The sequence below is a fragment of the Urocitellus parryii genome, unplaced genomic scaffold (genome assembly GCF_045843805.1).
Source record: "Urocitellus parryii isolate mUroPar1 unplaced genomic scaffold, mUroPar1.hap1 Scaffold_336, whole genome shotgun sequence".
Lineage (NCBI taxonomy): Eukaryota > Metazoa > Chordata > Mammalia > Rodentia > Sciuridae > Urocitellus > Urocitellus parryii.
In genome coordinates this window covers 45283-71963 of record NW_027553059.1, presented here as the reverse complement: position 1 = coordinate 71963, position 26681 = coordinate 45283, and the positions used below count along the sequence as shown (strand labels likewise).

The following is a 26681-nucleotide window of genomic DNA, read 5'->3' as shown; positions in this document are numbered from 1 at the left end:
TTGTATATTTTAGCCTCCAGGCATTAAATGGTTTCTTATCTTATCTTATCATTAACCTGCTATTTCTTTCTTTTGGATCTCATTGGGTGCAAAAAAATTATCTCTATTTCTTGTATTTACCTTGTACCAAAAAATATGATTTTTGGTTTCAGGGATTGAACTCAGTGGCACTTGACAACTGAACTACATCCCCAGCCCTATTTAGATACAGGTTCTCACTGAATTGCTTAGCACCTTGCCATTGCTGAGGCTGGCTTTGAACTTGCAATCCTTCTCTTTTTTTTTTTTTAAACAGAGAGTGAGAGAGGAGAGAGAGAGAGAGAGAATTTTTAATATTTATTTTCCAGTTCTCGGCGGACACAACATCTTTGTTGGTATGTGGTGCTGAGGATCGAACCCGGGCCGCACGCATGCCAGGCGAGCGCGCTACCTCTTGAGCCACATACCCATCCCAATCCTTCTCTTTTAGCTTCCTGCACCACTGGGATTACAGGAGTGCTCCACCATGCCTGGCAGTATGAACTATTTTAACGAATGTTCATTGTTTCATGATGAAGCAAATGAATTCATTATTGATGGATTAAATAGTCCACATATGTCTATGCAGTCTATATGATTAATGTTATGTATTTAGTTCTGAAGAGGCTAGGCTGGCAGTGTTTCCTTTTTTGATGGGCATGGTACAGAAAGGTCTCCCAAAACCTCAGCAGTGTGAAGAGCATGGAGTGTGGTTCTCACAAGGCCTTTCACCTGCTACCACAAACTCTGTCTTCCATCTATGGCTTCCTCCAATTGTCACCTCCTCAAACCCCCACCAACACCAAACCATTTTATAGTAATCTTATTTTGTTTAAAAGCATTGACAGAGGTGTTGGGTATATGGATTAGTTATAGAGTATTTAGCATGTATGAGAACCTGGGTATAGTGCTCATCTCTTTAAAAAAATGACTTACCAAAATTATTATTGCCAATGAAGAAGCTTATCAAGGGAGATTGAGCAGGAATACTGGCTGGTGTGGGCCATTTGTGGAGGTCCTGACCTGAAAGCCCTAGAGAAACAGAGAGGTCCTGAGTGTCTCCATGCACCTATTTACTCATTTCACAAATTTGAATGAATCCTGGAGGCCAAAGTGCGAGTCAGTTATGTAGGTTAGAAGAGTGTCCTGATGGAATGGAAGACTGCACCATCCAGGCTGTGCCGGTGGGGGCAGAGCAGAAGGGAGACCAGTTCTCCTTTCACCAGGATGTTTGACTTTAATATCCTATGGAGTGCTCAATATCCAGGACCTGCAAACCTTGGAAGTTCAGTACCCAGGACTTCTAATTGGCAGCTAAATAAACCCAAAACTTCAACTGGTTTCCCAAGTAATTATAATTTCCTTATAGGGTGACTGATTTTTAAAAAATAAATTAATACACACAGCATCTTTTAATGTACACATTTTCAAAAGAATTGAAAAGTTTTCAGATACAATCTATTATCTGTTGTATCCTGAGGGCCTCACAAGAACTCTGAAGTTGGAAGATGGCTCCATGTTCTTTCTTATTTTTTTTTTAATTTTTAAAACTGCTTCACACTGGTATATTTAGGGATGTGTCTTCCACCCCTAAATAAAGATTTTACTTATTTCTCACATGCTTTACTCACTAGTTCATCAAATTCTTAAGGATAACTCATTGTCATCTTGATCATCCAACCATCTTCATAACAACAGTTGTTGACAAGCCCTGAATTTTCTGCAAATAGCTTTATTAACTTTAGTTACCTCCCCACAGAGGACACTAGAGTTCACAGGCAGCTCTCATAATTTCTAAAACACAAAACACAACATGCTTTTTTTCAATTTTGTCACCATTTTTAGGCAGACTAAACTAAAAAAAGCATCTGCCAAAAGCTTTTTGCACAAAATTCCATAATTGCTGATTCCACTGCCCTTTCCTGTAGTTATGCATTACTCTGTATCTGTTCAAGCAGGGATAGCAGGGCATTGGTTGAGAGCATCCAGTTAGTGTAGGCTCTCAGTCACTGGTGCCAAGGGAGCAGCACACAAGGGTGCCTATTCTGCACAGAGCTACCTGCAGCTGTCCTACAGTACCTTGCCCTACCCTGTTCTGAGGGGATTAATGGTATCAAAGGTAGGTGCTGCTGGTGGTTTGTGCATAGGAATATTCACTGACCCAAAATGTGAGCTCTTCCTATGGTTATTGATTTCACAAGAAACAAATAAAAAAATCATTACATTTTTGAGTTCTACATGCAGTCTTTTAGGGTCATGATGACACTAAGAAAATGTTTGCGATGAACAAAAATTTGACATTCTGTGTATCAAAATACATTATTAACTTTCACAAATTACTTGTTTTCCAGTTGCCAAAAGATAAGTGACTGGAACAAGATAAAAAGATTACTCAAATATCTGTACAAAGAGTGAAATGGAATTTTTAGGTAGTGGCATGCACAGTTTTAAATGCTGCATAGAAGTTACCATCCAATCATCTATTCGAGGAGTATTAAACATCTCAAACCTTAATCAACAGCCCAATAGCACTACTCTTCACCTTCAAATCATTGTAGCTGAAAAATTTATCTCATTTGTTAGACTTAAATTTCTTCTCTTACCAAGGACAATAAATATATTTTCTATGTTCATATATCACCATAACTTGAGCATCTGTAAAAGAGTACTTTATTTGATTTAATTAAATTCCAGGGTTGGAAACGAAGCTCAAATGTTAGAGTACCTCCTGCATAGCAAGATCAAGGGTAAGGGTTCAATCCTCAGCACAACAACAGCAACAACAACAACATTGTAATCATCAACAACATAATAGATTTTAAAAAGAGAGGTAGAAAAAAAGGAAGTCTTCTTTTCAATTTATTATTTCTTAAACACCTTTTCCAACATGAAGAAGCATTTGTTTTCTTCTAGTACATTTCTGTATTAACATCCTATAGTGCCTTTCATCTATTGTAGATATTACTACAATACACTTTTTATATATGCATATTTTATTTCACATATGCAATTATAGGTTAATAATTTTGTTTTGGTTGCATTCTGATGGAAATAGAAGAGAGCAAGTATAAAATATTATTGCTACTGCAAAAGTATTGCTTTACTTTATAAAAGTTTCACTTAAAAATACTGAAGTTCTCAACTATACTTATCTATTCTTTAATTCTATTCATTTGTACTCATAAACTGAATACTTTTTTTATGCTCAAAAACTGCACAGCTACTTATTTTGTATTTGACATACTCTAGTATCTCACAGAACTCTTACACAAAAACTTTCTTTATGTGACCAGTTAATTAAAACTGAAGTGATAGGACTCAGTTTCAAGTAAAACAGTTCTTCCTCCTTTTCCATCAAGCATTTATGGAGGTAAGAAATTGTCAACTCCCCTTGTGGAAAATTAAGACAGTATTAAATACTAATCATTGAAAACACCTGATTCACATATATCCTGTGTATGTAAACACTGAATTAATTTAACCATACTAATTCATTTGGATTCTTTTTCCCTTGGGATTAAGTTACTTGGGGAAAAATAAGAAAGTATTTACTTTTAGTTTGGTCTTTTGCTCTTGTTATTCAGCCTACTTTACCTATAGTACTTTTAAGAACTGAATTTAATTTAAATGTCATCCATGTGATTAGAACTGCCATAAATATATTGTTTGTCTTACATTTCAGTTAAGGTAAGGCACCATGGATTATGATGGTTCTTTATTTTGTGTAAGAAGAAAAAAATTAAATGCTGCCAATTATAGTTGTAATGCAGCCTGAATTTTTAGTGGTATTCCAATGTCAGTGTTATTAAAATGATAGGGGAAAAAAGCATCCAAGACTCATTGAAATACATAGTTTTTAAAAGATATCTGCAAAAGTCACTATAATGCTACTAATTTAATAATTGAAATACTCTTAGTTGATAAAAGCAATAGTATTGATTCCAGTAGCTACCAATTATGGAGCTGTTCCTTGTTCTAGAAACTCTTCAAATGTTTTAAATAGATTCTCCATGAAGCATCAAATTAGGACCCTGGGAGATACTAATTTTAATCCTGTGTTTTTTAGGAAACTGAGGGAGAGTATGACTGTAGGATAACTAGTACATCACAGAGCCTAAAGTAGAACTCAAACCGAAGATGAGCTAAATCTTAAGGCCATGTTCTTTCTAGGCAAGTGGGCCACTCTGCTCTGGGGATGTGGTTCTATGGTATAGCCCTTCTTTACCCATAATGCTTCAGTCCTGGGTTCCATCCCCAGAACTATGAAAATAAAGAGACAAAAGTAAGTAAAATCAATGGAACCAGGCACAGTGGAACATACCCATGATTCCAGTGAGTAAGGATGCTGAGGCTAGAGCATTGGAAGCACAAGGTCAGGGTGGGCAACTTAGTGAAACCCTGCATCAGAATTTTTTAAAAACTAAATTAATAAGTGCTTAGGATATGACTCAGTAGTTGAGTACCCCAGGGTACAATCCCAAACAATATCAGAAACAAGAAACATGAAAGAAAGTGTCAATGGCATAGGCCGATCATTCATTAGTTTATTAAGTAATGACAGCTAGTAAATATTGTACCTTCTTCAGAAGAAAATAGAGGAATTATGAACTATTAAATGTTTATAATTGCATTAATAGCTGGATATTTCAAAAGGTGCCTTATGAATTCCTAACAAAGCCTCCTTACTTGCATAGAACCCTTCTATATTATGCCTGTGCCTGTGGCAATCCAGCAGTGCTGGCTTTTATAGTGAAGATGAAATACAACGTTGACCTGTGAGACAGTGATGACAACATACCGTTGATGAAGGCAGATGTAGCCAATGGTTTTGCAGAAAATTAATTTGATGCAATGCTTAGAAGAAAAATTGATTAATGCCAGTTGGTTATAACTAATGAGTAAAACATGTGAAATGTTTTTCTTGGATTTTCCAAATTTATAATCTATTTTTTGGTTAAAACCAACAGGCCTTTTAATATGAGGAAGAGGAATGTGCAATTATTCTTCTAGAACATGGTGCCAATCCAAATGTTCACAACAAGTGTGAAACTCCTCTCCACTATGCTATCTTTTATAGGAACACATCAGTAACAACAAAACTGCTTTCAATCAACGCAGATATTGAAGTCAAAACACGGTATAAACATCAATCATCATTATTTCCAAAATATTTGAAATGTTTCTTTGAAATTAACAGTGATTTATGTTAACAAATACTGATTATAAGCAGTAATTTTTCGATTAGAATAGTAACAAATGTTGGAAGGTCTCCTCATATTCCTCCTCCTTCTTTTGTAGCTCATGTGTATATTTAGGAGTTATCCCTCCATGAATTGGGTCCACATCTAGAGTTCAAGAGACTCATGTAGAAATCTGAATTTTAAGCTTCTGTGAGTAACCTGATGTGGTCCTCCTTGAGTCATAGTACCGTGTCGTGTGGTGTGCAGGGTTTGCCTCCCACATGCTGGGCACACATGTTCTTTAGTTTGCTATTGACAACTGCAGCATTCCCTCAGATCACCTACTTCTCCTGTATAAATGAGGTTATAGCTCCTATTTTATAATATATTTTGATAAAGTTTTCATGGTAATTTTTACTGATATACAAGAATATGGCCTACATAATATATTATCAATCTCTTTCAAATGGGATTAATTTTTTGAATTGAGAATTTGATATTTAAGTAATTTTCTTTCTATATCCTATAAAAATCATGTTCTCATTGGAATTTTTGAAAGGCAGATTAGGTCGCTCATTGCTAGAATTGAGTAAATTATTGCTAGAAGTAGTAACTCATGAATATTGTGAGCTGTACTATGTATTACTATTCAGCTTTGTTCCTTAAAAATGCAAATGATTTAGTATCTTTCATGATGCTAAAAATAATCTGTGTAGATCAGCATGAATCTTGTTGAATCACAAAATTTCTGAATTTTGGTTAAAATTATAAATAACATTAAGTAGCAATTAACGTGGAATGCAAGTAAAAAGAATTTTGGAAAGTAGATTAGCATTATGTTACAGGATTGTCATTACAAGTGAGAATACATTTTCAATATTATTTTTTATTAGTGGTTATAGTTATACATAGTAGTTGGGTTCATCCCAACAAAATCATACATGCATGGAATTTCAGTTGAATTTATGATTTCCTCTCTTCCATTCTGTCCTACTTCTCCTCCTCCAGTCTCCTCCTCCTATTCTCCTGAACTTCCTTTCACTTGTCTGTTTATTTATATTTGATTGTTTCTTTTTACTTATACATAAAGCTGCAATTCCCTGTGGTATATTTATATATGCATATAACATTAATATTAAAGAATTCCTTCTTCATTCCTTTCCCTTTCCCATTCCCGCTCTGCCTCTCAATCTCCTTTTCCTACACTGAATGATATTCCCTAAATCTTTTGATATTCTGTTCTTCCCTTCTTTTTCTTTACTTAATTCTAGCTTCCACATATGAAACATTTGACCTTTGAGTTTCTTAGTTTCACTTATTTCACTTAGATGATGTCATAATTGATTTTTATGGCTGAGTAAAACTTTATTGTATGTATGTGCACCACTATTTCTCAATCCTTTCATCTAATCACAGGCACCTGGGTTGATTTCATAATTTACCTATTGTGTATTGTGCTACTGTAAACACTCATGTGATTGAATTACTATACTAGGCGAATTTTATTGTACTTGTTTACTGATGCATAGATAGCTGGTTCTTGTTGTGGTTCCCTGCTTAGATTTTGGGAAATCTCCAAACTGTTTTCCAGAGTTGTTGTACTAGTATGTAGTACCACCAGCAGTGTACAAGTGTGCCTTTCCCATACATTCTTACCAGTATGTATCACTGTTTGTGTTCTTCATCATTACCATTATGGCTGGAGTAAGATAAAGTTTTAGTGTAGTTTTAATTCACATTAACCTAATTGCTAGACATGTAGAAGAGTTTTTCATATATATTTTGGATATTTGTGTTTTTTTTAAGAAATTTCTGTTTAGTTCTTTTGCCCAGTTATTGAATGGGTGTTTTTTGTTTGTTTCGTTTTGTTGTTGTTTCTTTGTTTGGTGGGGTTTTTTAATATTTATATTTTTGTTGTAGCTGGACACAATACCTTTATTTTATTTATTTTATGTGGTTCTATGGATCAACCCTAGGGCCTCACATGTGCTAGGTGAATGCTCTCCTGTTGAGCTACAACCCCAGCTTGGTGTTGTTGTTGTTGTTGTTGTTTTTTTTTTTGAGTTGGTTATTTCTGTTTGTTAACCCCTGTCAGTGGATTAACTGGCATTTTTTCTCCAATTGTGTAAGAATAATATATTTTTGTATTGAGCTTTCTGACATGTAAGATAAATATCTTTCATCTTACAATAAGAGAAGACACAGGGACCAATTATTAAAAAAAAATCAATGTAGTTTACTCAGAGTCTCTCAGTTTTAAGCAGGAATGCCTGATATTGGTATCTGGGATTCTGATTCCATAAATAGAAAAGAATTAAGAGGACTTGTATAACATGCAGGAAACTTTCATGTCATTGGAAAGCTCTCAGTGGACATCAGATTGCAACTTGTGTGTGACTTTTAGGTCGTAATTCCAACAAAAGGCTTTTGGGTTATGTGGAAACTCTGAAAGATAATTTTGGGTTTATTGAAACAGCCAATCATAATAAGGAAATCTTTTTCCATTACAGTGAGTTCTCTGGTGATGTCGATAGCCTGGAGCTGGGGGACATGGTGGAATACAGCTTGTCAAAAGGCAAAGGCAACAAAGTCAGTGCTGAAAAAGTAAACAAAACTCACTCAGTGAATGGCATTTCTGAAGAAGCTGATCCCACTATCTATTCTGGTAAAGTCATTCGCCCCCTCAGAAGTGTTGATCCAACACAGATTGAGTCTCAAGGAATGATTGAGATCATGGATGAGGGGGATATGAAAGGTGAGGTGTATCCATCTGGCATAGTTGGAATGGCCAATAAAGGGGATTGCCTGCAGAAAGGGGAGAGTGTCAAGTTCCTGGGCCAAAATGCACAGACTATGGCCTATAACATCACGCTCCTGTGCAGGGCCACAGTAGAGTGTGTGAAAGATCAGTTTGGCTTCATTAACTACATAGTAGGAGATAGCAAGAAGCTCTTTTTCCATGTGAAAGAAGTTCAAGATGGCATTGAGCTATAAGCAGGAGATGAAGTGGAGTTCTCAGTGATTCTTAATCAGCGTACTGGCAAGTGCAGTGCCTGTAATGTTTGGGGAGTCTGTGAGGGCCCCAAGGCTGTTGCAGCTCCTCGACCTGACCGGTTGGTCAGTCTCTTGAAGAACATCACCCTGGATGATGCTAGTACTCCTCGCCTAAAGGTTCTTCTTCAGCCAAGGGGACCAGATAACTCAACGGGATTTGGTGCAGAAAGAAAGATTTGTCAAGCTGGTGCCATTGACTAACCACATCCATAAAGCACATCATTAACCCACTATGATCAAGTTGGGGGGATTCTGGTGAAGGGTTCTGAATATCTCCCTCTTCATCCCTCCCAAAATCTGGAATACTTATTCTATTGAGCTATTACACCAGTTTTAACACCTTCCTTGTGTTATGTTTAAAAAAATAAATAAATTTAAGAAACCATTTTAAAACTATGCACAGTTGCAGCTTGGAAAACTTAAGGTGGCACCTTATAGTATCAATTATAGGAGCTTTATTTGGTGCATTTTACACAACTGGTAATTGCAAAATCCACTTCGCCTGTGTAAGTGAAAAATACAGACTGTTATCTTGTTGGCCCTATGAAATTCTGCACTTGATATTTAGTATATACTCTACCTTCATTACTTCTGGCAAGATGTTCTGCCTTAGCACTCAGTTTCAATCTTTTCCTTTTCTTTCCTGTTCATTATGCTTTAATTCTGAGGACCATATGAGGGTAGGATATATTACCTTTTAAAAACTACAAAAATTTGTATAGGCAAACCATTTTCTTAAGTTGATGGACAAATGTTAAAATGTTATTTTTCATATCATTTATAATCTTGTCACAATCCACTTAACAAAGTTTGGTTAGATTTCAGTGAAAATTGTCTTCCAGAGTATTTTTTTTTTCCTGAGATGGGGAGAAAATAACTTTACTACAATTAGTATATATGGTGCAGAATTTCATACAATTAAAGTGTGCCAGCAGTGTGGTAATTTGAACATATTTAAACAAACAAAAAAGGATGAATGCACAAACTTGCTGCTACTTAGATCACTGCAGCTTCTAGGACCCAGTTTCTTTTGCTGATTTAAAACAAAATGAGAAAAAATTAATAAATAAAAAAGTTGTGCCTGAAATGAATCTTGTTTTTTTTTTTTTTTAATAAGTAGCCGCCTGGTTCCTGTGTCCTGTAGAATACAGGCATTTGACCCTTGGTGTAGCTTCTGTTCAACTTTATATCACGGGAATGCATTGGTCTGATTTCTTGGCCCTCATCTTAAATTGGCCATATTCAGGGTCCCTGGTCAGTGGACTGAAGGCTTTGTCTAAGATGACAAGGGTCAGCTCAGAGGATATGGGGGAGGGCGCTTTTATCTTCCCCATTGTCATTTGAGGTTTTGATCTCTGGGTAAAGAGGCCATTTATCTTTGTAAACAGAAAATATTTTGCTTTCTGCCGTTTTCTGTTAATGGTGAAAGAATGGAAGTGAATAAAGTTTTACTGATTTTGAGACACTAAAAAAAAAAAAAAACTCATTTTCTCCAACTTCTCCCATAGACTCAATTGGAATAATGCATAAAGAAGCTCATACTTTATTTACCCTTATCGTGCAGAGGGAGCATTTATTTTAATTTGCTAGAAGCATAGTAGATTCTTAATTATTTAAAAGCTGAGTCTATGTTATTTAATCAACAGCTTTAAAAGATGAAAATTTACTTTATTTCATATCTTCCTCTGGCCAATCCTCACTATCACCATAAATATGCTTCTCTCCCCAACCCTCCCTGTCACGCACACATCCGTACAATCACATGAAAACAAATAAATGTTCCTGTTCATCTGTTGAGTAGAAAGTCATTTATTTTTCTCTCATGTGAGGAAACCAGTTTCTATGACCAGTTTTGAACTATTTCTATGAAGTTCCGATATCTTCCTACTACAGTAGGGGAAACTGAGGCCTCAAAAGGGTAATTGAGTGATCCCCACTCAGTTAGCTCTAAGAGCCCTAGGACTCCTAGATTTAAGTATAGGACTTTCTTAGACTGTTCTTCCTCAGAGATACCAAAAGAGAAGAGAAAGTGACTAGAGGCTGAACCCTTTGCTTACCTATTTAATTAAATACAATAGAACAACTTATAGAACAGAACTTAAAATCCTTTTTATTTATAATTTTGTTTCATCATTCAGGGCTTTTAGCTGCCTTGCAGATTTTTGTGGGGGAAGGAGTTCAATGATCATCACTTAGAAGGGCTTCCTTTTTTTATTCTGTGAGGAAAAAAATCAAGAAAAAAAAACAGCAAGAACAAAGATATTTGGTAGTTACAGTTCATAGATTGAAGACAGCATCCTTTCCTGTCTCAAAATTGTCATATCACTTCAAGGTGCTCATATGTAATCCACAGACAAATCAAATGCCATCTTTTTTCTTTCCCAACTATAATATGAAGATTTTGGGCATGTGATAGGGCTGAAAAATTGGTTTCTTTGAATATGCTAATTCAATCAATCAGTAACAGTTGCATAGAATATTATATTAAGAAGAATTCAAAAGGCACAGAAGTAAAGAATGCTGTCCCCAATTAGGGATATCTTCCCTGGGTGCAGGAAGGGGAATGGCCACACATCTGCTACAAATTTGAAAACCCTGAAATAGATTATGTATGAGGTTCTTTCCAGTGCTAGCCTTTTATGATTCCTACAAAACCAGAGCAAAACTATCCAGCATTAAATTACTCCATTCAAGGCTAGATGTGTATGTTGTCATTAATCCCTCATAGTCTTATGTAAATAGTTCAGAGGGTAAATGGGAGCTTCATGGTGCTGGGAGGGAGCTGGGCCTGCCCTGAATAGCCAGCCCAGAGGCTGGCAGCACAAGGCTTTTCTAACCCTCTGATGGTGGAGAGCCTGCCCGCTGAGATCTTTCCTCTCCACTTCCTCATTATTCTCATTAGTCTTCCTTACTCAGACAGTGACACATTCTCCATTATAGCAGTGGTCTTTTACTTCTCAGATCATGAAACATCTAGAGTCTGAACAAAACCACATGCTCTCTTCCATGAGAAATCTACTCACAAACACATCTATATAATTTGGGCTCTCACCTGTTTTCATAAATATTTGTTGATCTCTTAATCTCCATCAGATGCTCATCTCCATCAGACGTAGGTGATTTGGAGATGTTACAACGCCTTGGGATTTTATCTGTGTTTTATTTGGTGCCGAAAGCAATTGTTTCTGTTGTGAACATTATTACCAAACACAGTAACAACAAATTTTTACTGGTATGTCAATATAGTGGTAAGGCCCAGTGCTAAGAACTTTGCCTGAGTTAATTCCCTTAATTCTGATAGCAAACTGTATGAGGAATTTTATAAGAGACAATAATACATTTTAAGCACTTTTTTATAACAGTGCCCAAGATAGAGTGGATCCTCAATAAATGTTAGTTGTTATTACTGCTTTTATTATTGTCATTATTTTTTTGGCAGTGGCCCAGAAGTCCTAGGCACTTTCAACAAGGTTAAAACTGTGCAATGTCTTATGTACTTCATTGATGCTTATTTAGAGTGACATGTGATCAAATAAAAAAAGAATATAGAGGATAGGGGTCCACTGGGGCCTCTAGCCATCTGTTCCAAATGCTATCTCTCTGGTTCAGATGCCCAAAACTGTCTTTCATCAGAAGATGATTGGATTCTGTGCTTATATAATAATTCATTGATAATTTGTGAGATGCATTGTTTTGCACCACTAATTCTCACTCTCTCAATCTGACCATGTGTGGAAGCATTTGGTAGGTATTTATCTATCTAGAGCCTGTTGGTGAAAGACAACAGACTATTTTGGCCTCTGCAAGATCAAAGCCTGGCCCATGGATTTCACCAGAATCCTCCAGAAGTCTGCAGGTATGTTATGCATGGCAATACAAAGAAGTTGCTCAACAGTTCACATATTTTCCATTGTTTTTTAAACACCTGTATATAATTCTGCTAGCAAAACAGGCTCAAAACTTTATGACAAAGCCTTAAATCTTAGAGTATAAACTACTTTAATAATAATTTGTGTAAAGAGCTTCAGGGCATTTTTCAGAGGATGATTATTAAAATCATCTTAATATGGAATATTATTTTGGTAGAAAATAGGAACACTAAATGTATGGTTTACACAGGCTTAATATAAGAAGGAAAACATTCAGAGGCCTAAAGTTTTGATTAGAAATAGAATACAAAAATATGTAACAATAATTCACTAGTATATGGAATTGGATACTATAAAGCAATTTAGTAATTTTTAATTTGGACTGGTCTTTAATGAATACAATTTCTAAAGTTAGGGTCTCAGTAGATATGCCATTCATCAAATAGATTTTTATGTGCCACCATACAAGGTACCCAGGAAAGCTGTATAGATGTGTAACCTAAACAAAGATTTAGGACAGCAAGGTGGAGAATGACAAGCCTCTATGGGAGCTCAGAAGGAGTCTAATTTAGAATTGTTTGGAAAATGCAAATCAGTGTTCTGTAAAATAAGGATTTGGCATAATCACACGTTCAAGAGATATAGGAGTTTCAGTATTGCTGTCCATGTTGTCTTTCATCTTTTAATAACTTTTCTTCTGAATATAAAGCCTTAACTTCTGGGTGTTGATAGCATGGAAAAGATAATGAGCACAAAGAAAACAAACTCATTCATACTCTCAAACTCCTTCTGCCGCACACCCACTATCTGTTTTCTTTCTGCTCTATTCATGCATCTTTATGTGTATCTTTTTCTTTAGGAAAAAGAAATGATATGGTAAGAACACATTGCTTGTTGCCAATGTTTACTGTAGTCATTAAATATGCTTAACAGCAACAATCCTTTCAAAAAGCTTAGTTGTATCCACGAGGCTTCAAGAGTCAGAAGTTCTGGGTGCTAGATCTTTTCCACAATCTATCAGCTGTGCAACTTTGAACAAATATCTTAGATGTTCTGACATCCAGTGACTTGTTTGCAAAATGAAGAGAAAAATAGCTAGCATTTATTGAAGAAGCATGACTCAAAGCATTTTCTGTAAGTCATCTTACAAAATCTTCCCAGGATTTCATTTCAGGTAGACAGTATATTTTTATGTTTAAAGAATATAAGTACACACAATATTGGGTTTTGTTGTGATTTGTCCAAGATTTCACACTTGGCACAGGTAGTCTGATCCCTGTACCCCCACAATAACATGTAAACGGTGCTTTCTCAAGTTTCTTAAGGCAGGAGATTGAACCCATCATTTGTTAACTCATTTTCTATTCTAGGATCTATGATAAATTACCTATGAAATGAAAATTTCCCTTATATGAATTTCTTTTTTTAAAGTATTTTTTTAGTTGTAGTTGGACACAATATCTTTATTTTATTTATTGTTACATGATGCTGAGGATCGAACCCAGCACCTCGCACGTGCTAGGCGAGGGTTCTACCACTGAGCCACAACTCCAGCCCCTTATATGAATTTCTTAACTGAAAAATTTTCAAATCCAAGTTACCTCAGAGAAAATTTTTCTTTCTCAGCATGATTTTATTTTGGGAATTATAAATTCCTTATTCCTGCATGTGCCACTCTGTGGTTCTTTGCCTAGGAACAGCTGGCTTCATGTCAAATCTTACTTTTTCTGAGCACTTTCACATGGATTGTCATGTTAGACCATGAGAAAATTTTTACAGATACTGAATTGGCAAGGACCATTCATAAAATTCACCATCTGGGAGATAGTGGCCTAATATTTGTTTACAGCTAGTAAATTATTCTGTCAGTACTTCCTAGACTCCATATAATGTTTTCTCATTCAGGCAGATTTTCCAAGCTCAAAAATATAATGCTAGGCAGTGCTATGTACTATTTTAGATTAGGTGGTTTTAAAAGACCTCTTTGAATAACTAGGAAGGATATTTGAAAAGAACCTTAAATCTTGAGTAGAAGCCCAAAATGTAAATGTCAGAGCAAAAGAGTGTTCCTGGTAAATGAATAGTGAGTGCAGAGTTCTCCAAGCTGAGGAAAATTTATGTGGGAAAAAGAAAAGAAAGGAAAAAAGGCAATGAGACCATAGCAGAACAAGTCAGAAAAACAGTGAAAGACTTTGAGTAGAGGAGAACTGAGGGTTAGGTAATAGAATAATTGAATGGCCACAATAATAAATTTGGAAATTATCCCAGTTTCTAGGGGAAGGCAATGGGGAATCTAAATAGAGAAAGGGAAGATCTGATTTACAGAAAAAGACTACTATAAAAGGAGATCAGACTGCAGGGCAACAAAGTAGAAGCAGAAAGGCACTTTGGTAGTTACTAGGCCACATCAATTACAGAGAATGGAGGCTGCAAGGGGGTAGTGTTGAAGACAGCAGTAACTTGTCTTCATCCTGTACAAACATTTCCTTTTTGTCTCAGAAAAACACTTTCCCATCTGCTCTCACAACTGACCTAATTCTCCAACTCTGGATTCCATCTCTTCCTCCTCATTTGCATTTAATGTTAGTATTTTCTCCTTCTGAATCCAAACCACCTTCCTCTCATCAGGAGGATCAGGATCAGGATAGGCAGGCATAGAATATACCTGCTCTGGGGCTGGGGATGTGGCTCAAGCGTTAGTGTGCTCGCCTGGCATGCGTGTGGCCCAGGTTCGATCCTCAGCACCACATAAAAACGGGGATGTTGTGCCTGCCGATAACTAAAAAAATAAATATTAAAAAATTCTCTCTCTCTCTCTCTACCTCTCTTTCTCTTACAAAAAAAAGAATATACCTGCTCTTTCTGATAATACCAGGTGCTGAGGTCCATTACCAAGTAGGTACGCTGCATCAAAATCTCCTTGCCAGCGTATCCCATGCTGCTTAGGACATTCGATGGGACATTGCATGTATGCTTTAGTAAGATGACCCTGCTCAAGGTGATCGAGGGTGGATCCAGGTTTGAGGAAGTATCCTGCAGGTTTGAGGAAGTATCCCAGTCCTTGGGTTTAGGGTGTTCCCGGTTTAAGGGGTTTCCCGGTTTAAGAATATGGGTTTTAGGGAAGTTGAGGTTGAAGATTATGGCTGCTGGGATTAGGGTGTTCCTGCTGCTTGTTCCCATTGAGTTCTCGTGAGATTAGAACGGGATTTGGAAAAAGCCTCGTGGAGTAGGATTTGGGGACGGACATATTGGGAATTGCCCCTGAACGCGTGTGGAGGCTGGTGTGAGATCCGGAATAAAGAATTGCTGTTTGAACCTACAAAGCTGTGGTGCCTCCTGATTCTGGTGCCCCCCAAGACATCGGCAACCAGGTAATGTGTGGACCCCAGCTGACCCTCTGAATCTATGCTCCAATTCTGACCCACTACTCGAAGCTCTGGCTTCCCTGCTTGAAGGGTTAACATACAGACAGAACCCAAAAGGGGCAGATGTGCACACAACCACAGGCATTTTTCACATGTTTGGCTATAACCAGAAAACAACTATAATTGCAGAAAAGTTTAGACATCTTCCCTTTATCAACTATCTCAAACATCATCACTGTATCTCTATTTATTTTGCGTTTTTTTTTTTTCACAAGAGCTTATCTACCTGAGTTGTATTTAAATACAAAACTGTGCTCTTGAGGATTTCCAGTGACCTTAGAATTTTGCATTACCTTGGGTTCAGTCTGGGCATGAAACTTTCTATTTTGACTCTAGCTAGCATTTAGTTTGGTGTCCTATATATTTCACTATCTACCCTTTTGCTTTTGTATGAAGAACAGAAGATATTTTGTATGTCAACAGCTTACTGTTTATGGAAAGGAACCTGACAGCTATGATTAATGAAGTAAAGTCTCCATGTTCCAGGGCTGGCAGTAATGACTTGCATTTTCCAGTTGTGAAAAGTTTCCTCCTGTAGGCAGTTAAAGAAATGTGTTTCCTGAATGTCTTCTCTGGCTTTGATCTTTGCCCAACTCTCATCCCAAGACCAAGCAACAGAAATACTCCACTCAGTTTTCAAAATGTACTATTTGCTGGCAGCTATACTGGGTCAACCATGGATTCTTTCCATCAAATTCTACTACAGATTAAATTATAAAGTGCATAAAACCTAGTGGGTTTGCTTTGCTCTGAATTTTACTTTTACTTACCTATCAAATGTCAGTCCTGCTCCAGTTTCCTCATCTCCTTGCCTCCAACAAGATCTTTCTCTCTTGTTCTCTCTTCTCTTTGCAGTATGGTTTCACTTTTAGAAGTGTGGGAAATACAGGCAGAACCCAATTCACACTGCTCTTCTACAATTTATTAGGTGGGATATGCAATCAAACTGTGTAACCTCTCAGTCTCAGTTCCACTCCCACAGCAGTAAATATGACACATAATGTGCAAGGTTCTTATGAGGATTGGATAAGCCCACGTGGGGCAAGGGCTGACAATAATATGTAGCAGAAATATCACTATTTTCATACTATGTAGCAGTATGTAGCTCATCAAGAGAATTCTCTTTTAAGAAGAGATATTTTGTGTGTTCTTAAGTTGAAATGAGAAATATCATATTTTGAATTTAGATATTCCATGTATTTCCTATGAATCAGTCAGTCTTCACCTCCCCATTCTCAGCTGGTTCCTCAGAAGCCAAAGATGTGTTCATTCCCATTCACACAGAGTAGTTCCTACATACATGTTTACTCCCCAAACATGTTCTCCCTATTTGGAGCAAGACAGGGAATGCTACATCAGGCAATAACAGTAAGAAAATTTGCTCTTTCTCCATTTCCAAATGTTAACCATTGTTTCACAGGGTGAGACACATAGAAGAAACTAGGAATTTCTGCATATAGACTGCAACAATAGAAAACTCCCCAAACCTAGCAAAAACCTATGAGTTAAAGAGAATAAGGATATTAATATCTAATATTTATTGAGCAAAAGCCACTTATTAGATCCAAATACAAAAATGTCCAGTTTTATTTTCTCCCATAAAATGAAAGGCCAGACCTCAATTGTGGTGACCGTCTTTAAGTGATCTCATTATGGAGAGCATTAGGGTGACATGAAACTCTTTATGTCACTTCTGTTATGAGATTTGTTGCCCCTAGCTGCCTGGTAGAAATCTGTAGTTCACAGCAAGAGATTTCCAGAGATGATTGGGCTGATCCAAGTCCTGTTTCAGGACTGATATAAATGGTGGTATTCACTAAGAGTACCTTGAGACATCTGCCTGTATTCATGCAGATTTCTTAAAAGAAAAGTCACCTTGGCAATTCTTGAATGTACCTCCTCCTCTACCTGGGCTGCAAAGGAAGAGGGCTTGGCTAATTTGAATGAGGACTTAGGATAAGGCATATTGTCTTTTTAACATGCCCAGAAAAGATTTGAATCTGTACCCTCTTTAAGACAAAAACAGACAATCTGACCCAATGAATGGTAGTATGTGCATATAACTAGCTATAAATATAAGAAACTAATAAAGTATATTTCATTTCTAAACTAATGGCATCTTAGTCACTTAAAAACTTCAAAAACAGAACAATTTTTAACTATTTGGCTCAAGTAAAAATTTATTCAGGCATAAAAATTGGCAAAGGTTATACTAATGTTAAATACTTATCCCATAATCACATTTTCCATAAACCCCCCAATTTCCAAGAGTTTAACCAAAAAAAAAAAAAGAATTGTGGAGAAAAATCTGAACATACAGTCCATAAAAACAGCATAATATTAACAGGATGTCAGGGTTTACAGATTTTCCCATTTCCTCTGTAAAAATCTTACCATTACCAAAACATGGAACTACCACTTTTGCCTTTAAATAACTGTTTAAAAACCTACTTTTCCAAAGAATTATTCATTCATCAGACACTGAACATCTACTATGTACAGTTGCTCAACTATGTACAGGTGGACTTTGTTCCTTCTGATCCTTCCTATAACACACCTGCATGATCATGTGTCATGCAGAAGATAAAACAAGAACAATAAAATATACTATTTAATATGTGTCAGGTATACTTTCTAAGCATGTTACATATATTAAACACAGGTAGGCCATAGCAATCCTTTTCAAGTGTTGCTTATAAGCTGCTCAACCTGTCTAGAATATCAACTCTTCCTTATTGCTCTTCCTGATCTACTTCCCTGCCACAATTGCATCTCTCACTACTAGCCTCTCCTAATCTGGTCCATTTTGCCCTATGATGGAACCATAATTCCGGAAGGACCCAAACATCTTTCAAGTAGGAGTTCAGGAGTACATAAAAAACAATTTCTGTCAGTAATTCCAGGAGCTAAATAAAACAAACTTTGAATTAAACTGAGAAAGAAATAAGAAAAAAATTAGCAAGTGACTCAAGTTTCCAGGATTGAGCAAACCAACTTGAGAGGGAAACTGAAAATTTTAACATTATGTTAACCTCTGACAGGCTGAAATAGCAATAAGACCATATTTGTAATTACATACCTAGCTACAGTTTTGGCCCTGCTAGCTACCTAACCTGAGAACATCAGAGTTAGAAATTACCTCAACAAATGGAGAAGCTGAGGCCTAAAGTGATAGAAAAACTTATGCCAGTTCTTACAAATCCCTACTACAAAGAATAGGTCAAATGATATTGACCAAATTATGCTGTTTTATTGATTGCATGTACAAATACAGTATACATAACAACAAATCCCACAATTATATACTACTATAATATACCAATAACAAATATGGAGAAAAAAGGATTAGGCCAGGTGCAGTGGTACATACTTGTAATCTAAGCATCTTGGGGGGCTGAGCCAGGAGTATTGCAAGTTTGAGTCCAGTCTGAGTCAAGTTGCCAGACCCTGTCTCAAAATAAAATGTTAAAAGGGGGTCTGCTGGGATGTAGCTCAGTGGTAGAGTGTACCTGGGTTTGATCGCTAATATCACAGGAGAGGGATGGGGGGCAGGGAAAATGTGTCACAGAATCAACAAACCCAGACAGAGGACCAGGTGGACCTTGTTCCTTCTGATCCTTCCTATAACACAACTGCCCTGTCATGTGATTACACAAGAACAATAATAGTATGGACATAATAAATCTTCCCATTCACAAACACATGGACATGAATTCCCTAATTTATGAAGCACTCCTTTTCTTCTCAGAGACTGCTTTCATGTGTTGGAAAGTTCAAATTATAAGAAATTGTTTACATTTTTATTACAAATTTATAACTGACAAAAATACGAAAAGTTTTCATATTTATGGGGTATTGTGAAATGTTTTAATACATACATGTGTTATATAATATTTAAATACATTGAAATGTTTTGATACATATATGTTATATAATATTTAAATAAATTTAATATAATTATCTCCTCCAACATTTGTCATTTCTTTATGGTGAAAAAAAATCAAAATCCTCTCTTATACCTTTTTGAAACTCATAGTACATTTTTGTTCTCTTCAGTTGCCCTACTCTGCATTAGCATACCAGAAGTATTTACTCCTGTATAACTCTAACTTGGTACCCATTGATCAACTTTTCCCCAAGCTCCTTCCCCATAATTCTCCCCAGAGTCCAGTAACCACCACTCCTCTATCAACTTGTATATGCAAGGCAAGCACTCTACCAACTGAGCTATACCCCCAGACCCCAAAACAACCAATCCAATGTCCAAAAACATTTCTCCTGTTTTCTTTAGAAGTTTCATTCTTACATTTAAGTCTTTAATTCATTTTAAGTTGACTTTTGTACCTTTTGACCGATGGGGGTCTAGTTTCATCCTTCTGCATGTGGATATCCAATATTCACAGCACCATTTGTTAAAAAGTCCATCCTATCTCCAGGAGGTAAGATGTTTTCTGCACCATTTTCTAAAATGACTTGACTATTGATACGTAGGTTTATGTCTAGGCTTTCTGTCCTAAGTGCTCTAAGTGTCTGTTTTTATGCCAATAACGTGTTGCCGACATTACTAAGCTTTTTAGTACATTTTTAATTGAGTAATACACTGCCTCCTGCACTGTTCTTTTTGCTCAAGATGGCTTTCAAGTTTCAGGTTTTGCTGTGGTTCCACACAAATTTTAGGAATTTTTTCCAAGTTCTGTAAAGAATGTCATTGATGCTTTATTATAGGGATTGTACTCAATCTGTGGATTTTTTGGGGGTAGTATGGACATAATAAATCTTCCCATTCACAAACATGGGGTATCTTTCCATTTACTTGTGTCCTCTTCAATCTCTTTAATTTTGTTGAGGTTGTTGGTGTTTTTATAGTTTGAGATGAAATCACTCTTCACTTATCTTTCATCATTCATGGACTCACAGCCCCTACCCCTGCCTTTTCCAGACTAAGTTAATCAAGTATCCAGTAGCTCCTTTGGCCAGGCTCAATATCCCTAGTTCCTCCAACTTTTCCTCATATAACATAAACAATAACCCAGATCTGTAAGCTTTTTGCCAGGAAGAAAGGATTTGTTGTAGTTAAAAGCACAGCCTTTGCCAATAGATAAACCCCTAGGTGGAATTTCAGTTCTGCACTCGCATCCATGCCCAAGGAATGTTTATTTGATCTGACCATATTTTGGGTTCCTTTTACATAAATTGATAAAGATGATACCGACCTCCTGAGGTTCTTGGGGTAAATAAATGTACTAATACAGGTAAAATGCTAAGTGCCATGTTTACCCCTTTGTAGGCATTCAACATATATATATATATGTGAATGGAGGAATGAATGAAACCCTAGTTGGGTACTTTGTCTAAACTCAGCACTGAGATATTTTGTAGAATAAGAAGCAAACCTGGAGAAGACCCTGCTGGGAAGATGGGCATAGGAGGAAGGCACGTAAAAGATGCAAATGAGATCTTAGGGCTATCATGGTTGATGAATTTTATACAAAGTTCACCTCAGCTCTTTCTGTTCCAAGTGTACCAACCACCCAGAAAGCAGTGTGCTTCATATATGGCATTCTGTTCAGTACAGGAGTGGAAGAAAAAGTCTTGAATGCATGTCCTTTCCTACTACTCTGGACATTCTCATAAAGATCCAACCAAATGCAAATTTGAAAGCTCAAATACTAAGTTATTTTGGGAATGGGAGAAAAGGTACTTTATATTCTTTCTCCTTCCTCTACAAAAATAGCTGAACAAACTTTCCTAACTCATTCCCCAAACCTTCATGTTTGGGCTGAGCTCAGTCCTGCAAGGTTTTACCCTCAAGAGAAAGGCCTGAGAAAGTCATTAAAGGCAAGTGAGAACCCTGGAAAGACCCAAGGAAAATGGAAATTCAATCGGATTTTTCTCCCAGGTGATCCATCCTTCAATAACAGGAAGATGAAACCAAGTAAACTGCCTCAAGGATAACATCTCCTAAATCATTATGAAATTAAATATAGCTTGAAGTGGGTATTTGGATATAGTCTGCCTTGCCTAGAATTCAGGCTCCTCTCTTTATTATCTAGATTGTGGAAAAGCGACTGAAATTACTTAGGCCTCAGTTTTCTCCACTATAAAAAAAACAGATAATGGTCCTTATAAGATTTTGAAGAGAACTAAAGCAAAGAATTCAGTTTGTTCTGTTTCTAGTATGTACCTTAGAACTATCTCATTAGGTGTAAAACAAGAAGCCTTTGTCCTATTAACATATTGTAATCAAATCATTGATACTGAGTCTATACCCTTTCCCCACTCCTTAATCTTATTCCTATGTCCCTTCTGGTTCTTGGTGGGAAGAAAAAATACTATACCAATATATTATCCACCACTTCTCAGAAAAAGCTTATCAAAGAGGAAGGAGCACATGCATTAGGGTTGGAGTATAATATAAAAGGAAAGGCACAGCAACCAGGATGTTGCTAAGCATTATGCAATTCCTACAGTGTTCTCCTATAATGAGAAATTATCTAGCCAAAAATATCAATAGTGCCAAAGCTGAGATTCACTGGTCAGAATACACAGGACATAAGGGAGTGGTGGAACAAGAGGGAGATGATAATAAGAGGATCTTGAATATCAAGCTAAGATTTCTTCTGAAAGATAATGCATTATAGGATTACAGGATTGCATTATAAGGTTTGAGATATGAAGAAAATAGAATTTGGGGACAATTTGTATTACAAAGCTTTGTCTAATATATTGGAACATAGAGAGTTCTAGGCATCCTCATGCAAGTGTACATCTTTTATATCATCTTGTGGATATAATGCCCCAACATCTGCTTGAGAAGTGAAAGAATCTATCAACAGGTTAATTTTATCTCATTGGCATGAAAAAAGAAAAATCTTGATTTCTGATCCTTCCATTGATTGGGGCTTCCTCTAAATTTTTGCAAGACAATTAAAGGGGATAGAGAGAGTCAATTTAGTCTAACTAATAGTTATGCATGATGTAGACAAAACATCTGGTTGACTGGCACTTTCATTTTCTACTTGGTTGTTTTGAAGTGGAGGGAATATAATCATTGTTGATGCTTACCAGTCATCATTGTAAACCCAGCTGATCACAGGGTAGGTTCAACTCATCCTAAAATAAAGAATCAGAGGTACCCATCTTCAACCTGAAAGACCATTGCTTACCAAAAAAAAAAAAGAGCTCTAGAGTTCAATTGAAGATCACAAGTATAAGTCATTTCATTGTGATTGTTCATATTCAAACACACTTTTGAAGTTGCCTAATGTGTCTGGGAATTTGTGTAATCCATAAGAACATTGGGCAAGGCTATGTTTTCTATACCAGGGCTATTGAGGTCTGGAGGAAGTCTCTCTTTTCTCCTCACACTCAAATTGCTATCTGCTTACAAAACCAGAAACAACCAAGAGAATGAATCCACCCAGAATGGTAGCATTGTGTATTTGTTTTAAATTCGTCTGCCAAAGAACACACCTTATTCTAATTTATCTGAAGGAATGACACAGGCCAGCAACAACCTCCGTACTTTTTTCTAACTTACAAATACTGCACACCTTTCTAAACCCAGCTCATCTGCCTTCTCTTGAACTATTCTTCATGGTAATATCATACATGGAATCATTAGCAAAGACTCCTTGGATCACTGTGTCAAGCAGAATTTGGGAGTCTTATCAGGGCTCAGTGAGAAAGAATTCTATGATCAACTAGCACTGCCTTCCATGGTCATTAGATGATGATGAGGAGGAGACACTATGTGAACCAAGTATTTGCTTTCTTCATCCTTTCCTGACTTTTATTGACAGTGTCATTAAGTTTTATCACCAGTGCTAGACACTGCTCTGGAAATAGGAAATAATAGATATTACCCTGGCTCTCCTTGAGCTTAAAGAGTAGGAAAGGGATCATTAAGAAAATAATCATATATATGAATAATAACCTCTAATGTATTCAGGACAGCCTCAATTGTTTGTTGCTTCATCCATGAAAAGCTGGTGTGTACTTCTTTGAATCCAGATAGCCTGTGGCGTGCTTTGACCAATACAACATTCTATTTGACCAATAGAATGTCGTAGGGGTGACACTGTGTTAGCTATGAACCTGAGCTTTAAAAAGCCTGAAAGGCCACTTTTGCTCTGTCCATGCTTGTCAGCAAAGTGTGAAGATTGTTGAAATGTTGGACTAGACTGCTGAGTGAAGAGCCCACACACTGAGATCCAAGAAAGGCAGAGGTCTTGTTGGACCTGACAAAGCCATCCAGGCTCCCAAACTGCTGCTTTATGAATGACCTCAGTCTTCACAATGTGGAGCAGAAAACTCACCCAGGTGATTCACATCAAATCAAAGAACTGTCAGAAACATAAATTGTCATTTTCTAATCCACAGAATGTGAGGTTCATTTGGATGCAACAGACCTCCACCACATTTCCCTTTCTACTACATTAATACATTAAAATACATTCTATTTTTTTGAAATTTTTTTAGTTGTTGATAGATCTTTATTTTATTCATTTATTTATATGTGGTGCTGAGAATCGAACACAGTGCCTCACACCTGTGAGGCAAGCGCTGTACCTCTGAGACCCACTACCCTGTTTTATTTTCTTTATGGCTTTTATCATTACCTAAAATCACTGTTTTTACTTATCTGTTGTTCATGTTTCTAAGTGGGAAAAATCTTTGTGAGAGATGAGACCTTACTTATACTGTTTCCTGCTATAACCTTGGTGCCTAGAACAATGCCTGATACAAAGCAGATGTTAATACAATGCACATAAATATTTGCAGAGTAAGAGAATAGATGATTAGTTGCAATTATAATGGATGTGGCAAGGGAAAATAGATGTTACTGTAATAGTTTCTAATAAGAGGATTATTATAAACTCCCTTGGTGAGGGAGGGGAGGGAAAGGAAGGCTTGTTTTAATGAAATATGCATCTGCTGTGTATAGGATGAATGTTAGGAAACTCTAGTTACTGTCCAGTTGACTACTTGTCTTTTAAGTAACAATATCATTTTAAACTTTCTGTGATGACAGAGTATGTTTCTGTTTTTGTTTCAAAATGGTTTTAGAACCATCTGCCAAGGATCCATCTACTAATTACCTACTTAACTAATTAAGTAGATAAGGAGACTCCTGGGTTATAAGAACATATTACAAAACTTCTCAAGAAGAGAAGACACCAAAGTCTTCTGTCTGCCACTGCTAAGGACACATAGAAGGGGAAAACTCTTCCTTCTAAATCTGAAAAAAAAGCACCTCTTCTTTTTAAACTAATTTATTTAATTAGGTATATATAACAGAAGAATTCAATTTGATTTATTGTACACAATTGCAGCACAATTTTACATTTCTATGCTTGTACACAATGTAGCGTCACACCATATGTGCAGTCATACATATACCAAAGGAATGATATCCATTTCATTGCACCATCTTTCCTGCCCCTGTGCACCCTCTCTACCCTCCCTCCCCTTTACCCAATCAAAGTTGCTCCATTTTCCCCATGCCTACCTTCTTCCCACTGTGGATCAGCATTCACTTGAACATTCAGCCTTTGGTTTTTTGAGATTGGTTTACTTCACTTAGCATGATATTCTCTAACTCCATCCATTTACCTGCAAATGCCATAATTTTATTCTCTTTTAATTCTGAGTAATAGTCCATTGTGTAAATACGCCACAGTTTCTTTATCCATTCACCTATTGAAGGATAAAGAAGGGTATCCAGGTTACTTCCACAGTTAGCTATTGTGAATTGAGTGGCTATAAATATTGTGGTTGTGTTACTATAGTATGCTGATTTTAAGACCTTTGGTTATAGATGAGGAGCAGGACAACTGGGTCAAATTTTGGTTCCATTCCAAGTTTTCTAAAGAATCTCCATACTGCTTTCCATATTGGTTGTACCAATTTGCAGTCCCACCAGCAATGTATGTGTGTGCCTTTTTTCCCACATCCTCACCAACATTTATTGGTGTATTCTTGATTATTGCCATTTCTGACTGGTGTGTCAAAATGGTCATACTACTCAAAGGGCTATACAGATTCAATGTGATCCCAATTAAAATCCCAACATCATTCCTTATAGAAATAGAAAAAGCTATCATGAAATTCATTTGAAAAAATAAGAAACCCCATGAATAGCCAAAGCAATTATTAGCAAGAAGAATGAAGCAGGAGGCATCATAATACAAGAACTTAAATTATACTACAAAGCTATAGTAACAAAAATGACATGGTATAGTAACACAATAGACATGTAGACCAATGATACAGAATAGAAGACACAGAGACAAACACACAATTATCTCATACTAAACAAAGGTGCCAAAAACATACATTGGAGAAAGGATAGCCTCTTCCACAAATGGTGCTGGGTGAACTGGAAATCTATATGCATCAAAATGAAAATAAACCCTATCTCTCACCATGTACAAAAATCAACTTAGAGTGGATCAAGGACCTAGGAATTAGTCCAGAGACTCTGCATCTAATAGAAGAAAAAGTAGGCCCAAATCTTAATCATGTTGAATTAGGCCCTGACTTCCTTAACAAGACTCCTAAAGCACAAGAAATAAAATCATGAATGAATAAATGGGATAGACTCAAACTAAAATGCTTCTTAGCAAAAGAAACAATCAATGAGGTGAACAGAGAGCCTATATTTGGGGAGTACTGATCTCCAGGATATTTAAAGAACTCAAAAAACTTAATACCAAAAAACAACCCAATCAATAAATTGGCTAAAGCTCTGAACAGATACTTCTCAGAAGAAGATATACATTCAATCAACAAATATATGAAAAAGTGTTCAACATCTCTAGTAATTAGAGAAATACAAATCAAAAGTCTCTTTTTAAATGTGAGGGGAAATTCTAAGTGTATTTTGTTATTTTTTAATCAGATTCTCCATTGGAAATTTCTTAACATATATAAATAGCTCTAAAGAGCTCATGAGGGGGAAACAGGGAAAGATCTTTGTCTCCTCTCCCTATGAAATGTTTTCTTGCTGGGAAAGAGGAAAGTAGAAGAGATCTGAGCAGAGCAACAAAAGAACCAGACACATTGTTCTGAGGCTGTGACTGAGTGACTGAGCTAGCAGCCAAGACCCTTCCTTTGAAACCAAACCACGAAGA

At 36.5% G+C, this 26681-nt stretch overlaps 1 pseudogene; it reads left to right on the top strand.

The window, feature by feature from the left end:
• Positions 1-8591, top strand: part of LOC144251966 (cold shock domain-containing protein E1 pseudogene) — a 42091-nt pseudogene extending 33500 nt beyond the window's left edge.
• The last annotated feature ends 18090 nt before the right edge of the window (positions 8592-26681 follow it).